This window comes from Phoxinus phoxinus (assembly GCF_949152265.1).
Source record: "Phoxinus phoxinus genome assembly, chromosome: 14".
In the NCBI taxonomy this organism is placed as follows: Eukaryota; Metazoa; Chordata; class Actinopteri; order Cypriniformes; family Leuciscidae; genus Phoxinus; species Phoxinus phoxinus.
The window spans coordinates 5,655,903-5,664,157 of record NC_136889.1 but is presented as its reverse complement, the minus strand read 5'-3'; the positions used below and the strand labels follow the sequence as shown (position 1 = coordinate 5,664,157).

At 36.7% G+C, this 8,255-nt stretch overlaps 1 long non-coding RNA gene across 1 annotated transcript; it reads right to left on the bottom strand.

The window, feature by feature from the left end:
* Positions 1 to 220: 220 nt before the first annotated feature.
* LOC307010371 lies at positions 221 to 7,473 on the bottom strand. The gene is made up of 3 exons (XR_013800177.1): positions 7,407 to 7,473; positions 4,484 to 4,557; positions 221 to 332 (listed from the first exon to the last, which is right to left on the bottom strand). It is a non-coding gene; the product is annotated as an uncharacterized lncRNA (long non-coding RNA).
* Positions 7,474 to 8,255: the final 782 nt, after the last annotated feature.

Sequence of the window (8,255 nt, the reverse complement as noted above, 5' to 3'; positions counted from 1 at the left end):
AGATGAATCCTGAAGACTTTGATGACTCATTTATTCACACTGACTGAAGGAGCCGTGTTTATAGACAACAGTAACTCTAGTAGCAGCATCTCTGTTGATGCTCTAATTAAAAGAGGGAGAGTTTGTGTCTGTTGTGTTCCCAGACGAAGAACAAAGTCTTTCTTGGTGGTCCTGAGGCACATCGACTGATCCAGAGCGCATGGCGGTAAAACACTCCTACCTGTAGTTTACTGCAGCTGTGTGAAGAGGTGTGTGGGAAGAGATTCGGGAGTTCTTCACGCTGAGAGCCATTCCCGTTCTGTATCACCCAGCAGAGCTTCTTGAAACATCTCCTTTTGATGTAAGAAAAAGAGAGCTCTTATAAACATAGGAGGTCTTCTTCAAATAAAACTGCGATGCTTTTAAAGAACTGTATAACTGATTTAAATAAAAACAAGGGAGTGTCAACCAAGATAAACTGCCCATAACCCGAGGCCTCCAACTCCTCCAGCCGTGCATGTGGACATTAAAGTTGATAAGGTAAAGCCGACCCTTGGGAGTCAGAGGGAAAACTATTTGGTCCGATCTAGATATGTCACACTGCGACTGATAAGAACCTTTGGACCAAAGAAAGTGTTGATGGATTTCGAGATGGATCTGCACCCACTTCAACCTGAGGTCATTTGTGCTGGAGAACCTGAGGCCATCTTTAATCTGATATCAAATCTGCTCATGGAGTTTACAGAGAGTAATTAAACCATCAATACTATCTGATGAGCCAAATAGAAATGAGTTTGAATTCTCACACTAACCCCTCCTTTTCCCTCAAACAGCAGGATGACGGGACTATTCACACAAGAAGAGGTGAATTCAAAAACAAAGAGTCCCATTTCACAGGCTTCTTATCAAGAGGCTCCCTCAAACAATCTGTTATCTTCCCCAATGAGGACCTTGAGATTAAAAAGAAAGCAATTCTGGAAGAGGATTTAGATCCATAGCTGTTTTATGAGCTTGAAATGGAATGATGGAAAGTTAACTTGAGATACCTAAACCTCTTTCATTAGTATACATACTAAGACATCTGTGAAAACGTTGTCTGCCTGCAAGGTCACGACTCGCTGTGACTTAATTTATCTCCTATTTGTTTGCAATGCAATGCTTGAAATTTAGCACAAGCACAGGCAAGCCACGGCATTCCCAACCTTAAATTATGGGTGGAGAAATGTCCTTTCCTCTCTGTTCTTGTTACCATAATAACTGTGTTCTTTAGATTGTATTAAGACATTACGGATCGTATAGAGTTCACTCAAGATGATTTATAGAGTGGGACAGATGCTGATTTTTATGTTGTTGTTGGGGTCTTTGTCAGCTGGTATGGAATACCTAAAGAAAGCAGCCCATTAGCATTCCCATTCATCTCTATATGGCAGATACTCGGCTTGTGCAGGAACTTCCGGAAGTAGCAATTTGAAATTGAAATCTACCACCTTTGCTCATGTGAACATTTTAAGTCAGTCACCTGAGCTGAGAGTAAATACCATGTGATTAATCGCCCTGAAGCTGTATAAAAATGACGTCATGACAATCCTGATTGGCTGATGGCACCACAAGGCTCTGGCAAATCCCGCACTGTGATAATGAAAGATTGAGATATGAATTAAAAGTTTGTGTGTGTGTGTGTACAATTATTGCAGTATCATTAATATAATACTATATTATTTATTAACATTTTGAATTATAATGTTTTTATACATTTTTTGTTATTTTATAATATATTTTTTTGTTATTGGTTTATAATATTTTTTAACATATTTATTTAGTTTTAATTACATTTTATTAAACATTTTGTTCAGTATTTTTCAGTTTTAGTTTTAGTAATTTTAGAAGTTCAACTTAAACTAAATTGAAATGAAAATTGTGACATTGGCAACTAATTAAAGTATAACTGTTTTTTTCTTTTTTCTTTCTTATATATATATATATATATATATATATATATATATATATATATATATATATATGGTCTCTATTTCATACATTAACATTACCATAAAGTCTTATTTGTGGGTTAGTTATTGTCAATGTTTATAGTAAGCTACCTAACTAAACATTTAATATGTTTATTGTAATGCAAGAATACACACTAAGTACATATCATGGGACTGTGTTTCAAATCTTCTTCCATGCTATTAAGTTAAATAAACAGCTAAAAGCTAAACGTTTAATAAACATAGCTTTCCAGTTTCTGGCACTGTATTTTTCCAAATGATGACAACCAGATGATTTGTTAGATAATTACTAACAGAACACTTACAGTAGGTACCTTCTCAAATGGTTTCCACCTAGTTGTGAAATTATACTGAACTCATTTCCATTCAAGCATTGTATAGTTGAGGCAAAAACAGGTAAAACAAAGGTGCTTTGAGAGATTTCATCTCTCCGTTTTCATCATTAATCAAAATTAATATTTCGCTCTGTATTTGATCTGATCAGCTCAGTCAAAACAGCTCTGTTTGATTTGAAATGGTTGAGAGATATTGAAAGATAAGTGTTTAGTGAAGCACTCATCAGTGCGTAACATTATTTTCCCCTTTCTTTCACTCGTATCATTTTTTGGTTCTGTCGTGCACCTGTCTGGCAGAGTGGGAGGGTCTTGGCTGTCGGCTGAACATTCCAGAAGAGAAGTCACCCCGTTAATCCTCAAAGCTTCGGCCTGGGACGCCTCATACGCACCCCTTTACACCTCCCCTCAAGCCATTCCTCTGTCCTCTCCTCCTTTTTGCCCTCCATCTATCCATCCATACATTGACCCGCTGCCCTCTTCAATCAGACCTGGCTCAAACGTACTAGCGCTACACCAAAGGTAGAGACTGTGTGAACCAGATTAAGGGAGCCCCTTTCACCCCTCCTGAAAAAAAAGCGTCCTAAAGGTTTTAATCCTCACAAAAATTTCCAAATGAAAGCAAATATTGTTCATTCCGTGTCTGAGGAAGACCTAAAAGAAACCATGGCAGAGAGAGAGAGAGAGAGAGAGAAAGAGAGAGAGAGAGAGAGAGAGAGAGAGAGAGAGAGAGAGAGAGAGAGAGAGAGAGAGAGAGAGAGAGAGAGAGAGAGAGAATACTTCGTGCATGGAATTAACATTAAGAATTAAAGTAATAATTCACCCAAAAATGTAAGTTTTATAATAATAAAAACTCACTCTCATGATGCTATAAACCTGTATGACTTGCTTATTTTGTAAAACACAATGACCAAGCTGCACTTTTACAATTTACATAGACCAAAAGTAGATTTTGGGGATAAAAAATAATAATAATAATAATTCAACAAATAGACTTATATGCCCTTTTGCAAAGTCTTGCTTTTGTTTTAGGGGTCTACTACAAAAGGTTTTCATGGTTGAATGTTAAAATAAATACAGTATTTGTCTCATATTTCACATTGTCGCAGCACCTCTTATCCCAGTCTGTCAGTAACGCTCAGTTTAGTTCCTGTCTCTATATGAAGTCCCTCCTTCTGAAAAGTGCAATGTGCTCTGATTGGTCAGCTGAACCAGTGTGTTGTGATTGGTCAACTGCTTTGAGCTTGTTTGAGAAATGCCATGGCCCTTACCATAACTGCGAGTATCAACACACTAATAACGCAACTCAACTAGCCCTCGCCGTCCTCATTAATGCGTATGCTTTGGGTGGGAATTATTAATGAGGAATATTGTGATGTGTTCGTTCCCAGAAGAAAACTCAAGACTACAATCGAGGCGTTTCAGGGAGTTCAGAAACAGTTCACACTGAGAATAACTTCTTCTGGAGGGACTTTGAGCTTTGTAACTGCAGATTTTTCTCATGCTCAACCAACAACATTACGCACTAAAAATATTGAAATTGTAAAAAAGCATAATAGGTCCTCTTTAAATTCCATAAAACGTAGTCTTATAAGTTCATACAATAGACTTCAATGCTGTAGCGTTTTAATTCTTATGTGTGAATCAGTATATTTAAGCTTGCTTCATAACAATCTGTAAATTTCATTCATGAGAACATGTAAATTGTACATGTAAATTTCATACATGAGTTTTGATGTCATACCAGATCCTACGTGTTTTCACACTCACTACAAAGTAAAAAAATGAAATAATAATTCAGAGGAAATGTGTTAAGGTAAACTTGGTAAGGTAAAATGTAAATGAAAAGAAATGTATAGCAGCACTTTTCTATTATCTTTAACAAAATGTGTATAAAAAAATATTCACCATTGTATGGAAAAGAGCTTCTTAAACATGCAGTCTAGCATCTCCTTATGTTTTAAATAAGCAATATAATACTTGGTCTGGTCTGGGCAGATTTGCAAAAGCGTCTCTTTGCAGTACGTCTATTTTAACTTGCTAAAGACTGTGGTTCACAGTGTTTCAGTGTTCTGATTATCTCTGTCTCTCTCTCTGTATTTCTCTATCTCTCTTTCTCTGTCAAAGTCCCGTCTTTCCCCTCATCCTTAAAATATTACTCACACAAAAAGCTCTTTATCTCCCTGGGAAATTCTGATGTCCGGGTGGATTTTGCTCTTGGCATCCTCCTCACTCTGCTGGATATGTCAATGGAAAAAAAAGAGAAGTTTGAATATACATGACACACTCGTGTTTGCTTCAACAGTCTTTTTCACAGGTTGTCTTCATATTTTAATCCCAGACTCTGGAGATTTCAGTCTGGGCCAAAAGAGTGAAAGTTTCCTGAAAGTGATTTTTGGTGGATTTACATCAGCAACATTCAGCTTTAGCAGACTGCTCTTTTATATTAAAGTTTAAGAATTACATTTTCATTTATTCTGATTGAATGTTAACCACTGAAAATGGAACCGCAGTGATGGCATCATCTTAATATTTGCATACAAGTATGTGACTGGCTTCTTCTTTTTTTCAGTCAATTCCTGGAACATGACTGTTCCTGGAAACGGCATTCATTTTCTTCATAAAGAAATTGATTTTTAACGATAACTTATAAACAGTTAAAGACAAACCTACTGTGAACTGCTTCTGGTGAAGCCGTAAGTCTGCAATATTTAAACTTTAACCCTTAAATGTATGAATGTTTCACCAATTATTATTACATATTTGGGTCTTTAGTGGATATAGATGGATCTCTATAATATAAAACGCTCCTGATATTAGAGTAACAATCCCAGAAGAATAAAATAAAGCATATTTTTTTTCCATTTTAGAGCTTGGAAGGGTTCATTTTGAGCAGATGTTTTATACCATCATCACTGTCCTCATCAGAGCTCATTTCCCAGGACATTCAGCATCTGGCTCATATTCGCTATCTCAAATATTTTCTCAAAACTATAATTTTCAACTTCTTCAAAATCAATATTTTGATTGCTGACAACTTCTTCACCAGATCCACCATCAAGTGACAGTGACACTAATACTTGATTGCGTTCAGGACTTGCTCTGCAGTAAATCGATGAGCCATTTCAAGTTTTGCTGATGATATTTCCTATTCTTTTGTTTTCTGCATTCTTTTATAATTTTATATTCTTTTCTTGTTATATTGTTTAAAATTAATTGAGGAATACTAAGAAGGTTGTTGTCTAACTTTAAAAAATGAAAGGGGAGGAGGGTAGTGAATGACATCTCGGGTCACTAAAGAACCGAGGTATCCATTTTTTTTTCTTCAAACGTACAAAACCCAAACAAAGTGTAAAAGACATAAGGGTTCCCATTTAAGGGTTAACAGTTGAATTTGAGGTGAAAAACTATAACTCATGATGATTAATGACGTTTTCCCCCCTACTAAAGCCTTTTTACTTTTCAAAAAAAGTTTTGCTTCAAATACAATTTTGTAATGTGATTCACCTCGAAGCTGATTTGTTTGGTTCATGGCTTATAACACTTTAACAAAGAGTTTATAAAATAAAATCCCTATGGGGAAAATGAATTGAAAAAATACTTGGGCGGGACTAATGCAGTCTATTAAACAATATGGTGTAACGTTGGATCTGTTCCAAAATATAGTGAGCTCCCTACATAGGTAACATCTACAAATTTAACAATATCTTTAATGGAACCCTGAGCAGATACATTAGTTTTTATTGATATGTTTTGGAAGTGAAAAACCCCTCTCTTGCTTTCTTTTCTGCTCTGCTCTTGTTCAGACCTGCTTTACAGATGATCAGAATATCTCTGCAGGTTTCAACCACCCTTAACGGTCCACAATAAAGTGTTTACTAGTGAGTAGCTCTGGTTTTGGCATGGACTTGTTTGTTTAAGGCTGACATTTACATTCAAAACCCTTGTTATCAGTAATCAGCAAAAGGAGAAACAGATATTTCAGCGAAGTGGCATATCAAACCTAGAAAAAAAGAGTGCCATCTCCACTTGATCAACTCTGTTACATAAAAGCCGATGAAGTGTGTGGGATGTGCTGTGGTTTTCATTTTCTAAAGACCATTGTTTCATCTCAGTCACAGATACAATCAGCAACACTTCAGGAACCTCAGGAATTTGCTCGGAGGCTAAAAAGAAATCCTATGGAAGTTGTTATCTCATAAATGTGTTTATAGGCACATCTGCCCTCAAAAAGGATAAAAAATAAATAAAGGGTCAATCTAAAAAAGAAATGTTCCAAAAGGGCAGCAATGCCATTGAAGAACCATTTTTAGTTCCCCAAAGAACCATTCAGTGAACAGCTATGACTCTGAATCAATCAGTAATAAGACACTGTGTTCACACTTGTAGTTCGGTTTGCTAGGTTCGTTTGGTCTGGAGCAAAAAAAAAAAAAAAAAAAAAAAAGAAAATTAGTCCTGATCCGTTCAGCGCTCAGATTGGCACTTTTATCACCAAACCTAAAGGCAAAAAGATATGTTCACAACCTGATTGGACAGCTTTTATGATACATTGCCTATTTTGAGACCGATACCCGACATCCAAAACAGCTGGATGCGCTGGATGTGCATAGCCTACATATGATGGTATTTTGACCGGCTGGGAACTTGTGTGAAGAGCTCATAAAATGTGTAAAGGATTTAAAACAGAAGCAGGAATCCCTCCGTCACACACACACAAATGAAGATCTACTGTGAGGGACTCATCTTCCTGTTTTTGGTTCATTTACATGTCTTTGGTCCTTGTTGCGTTCAAATATAATTTGAACCGCACCAGAGTTTGTTTGGAAGTGGACAGAGACTCATCTTTTCAGCGGTCTCTGTCCGCTTGTTTGGTGCGCACCAGGGTTCAGATTGTAACGTTTACACTTATTCAAATAAACCGCACTTACAGAGCAATCGCACCAGGGTTTGTTTTAATCTAACCAAACATGCCAAGTGTGAACACACCCTAAATATATACATGTAATGTTTGTGCAAAAGAGCAGAAAAACACTCACAAACAGGTAACCTCAGCAGAGCAGGCTCGGTAATCGGTGTGTTTGCTCACCTATTAGGTCTCTCATCAGATGTGTGAGGAGCCTGGGTCACACTCTCTCAGGAGAGTCTTTCACTGATGGAGGGAGAACAGGAGAGTGAGAGAGATGAGGGATGCTCAGATGGAAAAATGAGAAAGGAAAGGTTTATGCAAATTTTTTTAATAGTGTCATCATTCTTTCACCCTCAAGGTTTTCCAAACCCAAAGAACACAAAAGGAGATGATCTGCAGAATGTTCATTTGCTTGAATACCTGAACCGTACCGGAGTTCACGTGAAATGTACCCCAGGCTCACTATGATTTCCTTCAAAGTAAAAGAAAGAAAAGCATGAAATAACATTTCATTATCATACAAATAATGGAATATGTTCTTTACACTTAAATATACAGTTTTCTCACATAGAATACAGAAGCACTGTATAAACAGAATTCAGCAACATGAAAATTTCACGTGATTAGTAAAAGTTTGCATTGTGAAATTTGTCAAGATACGGGTGACTGACTAGGAAAATGGCAGAGGAGGAAAAAAATGTGCTTGTGGAAAAGTGTTTCTCTTAATTATTAAAGCTAACATTTGCACAGCAAACATACACGATGTCCGTCCACAAACTCTCCCTTGTGAGGAGCTTTTTTTTTGTTTCGTTTAGCCCTTCACCTAAACTTGCTTTGCAATATTTATACACAGATTGCCGTATTTGAACAACTTCAGCCATTAACCGTGCAGTATGATGCACAGCAAAAGTCAAGTCTGTTGGTTATTGCAATAAGGAAAAGTCACATTTTGAAGACAGATATGTTCTAATTAGCAGGTCAACATGTTGCGACGTCTCTTTGATTTTTAACATTCAGTTGGCGCAAGAC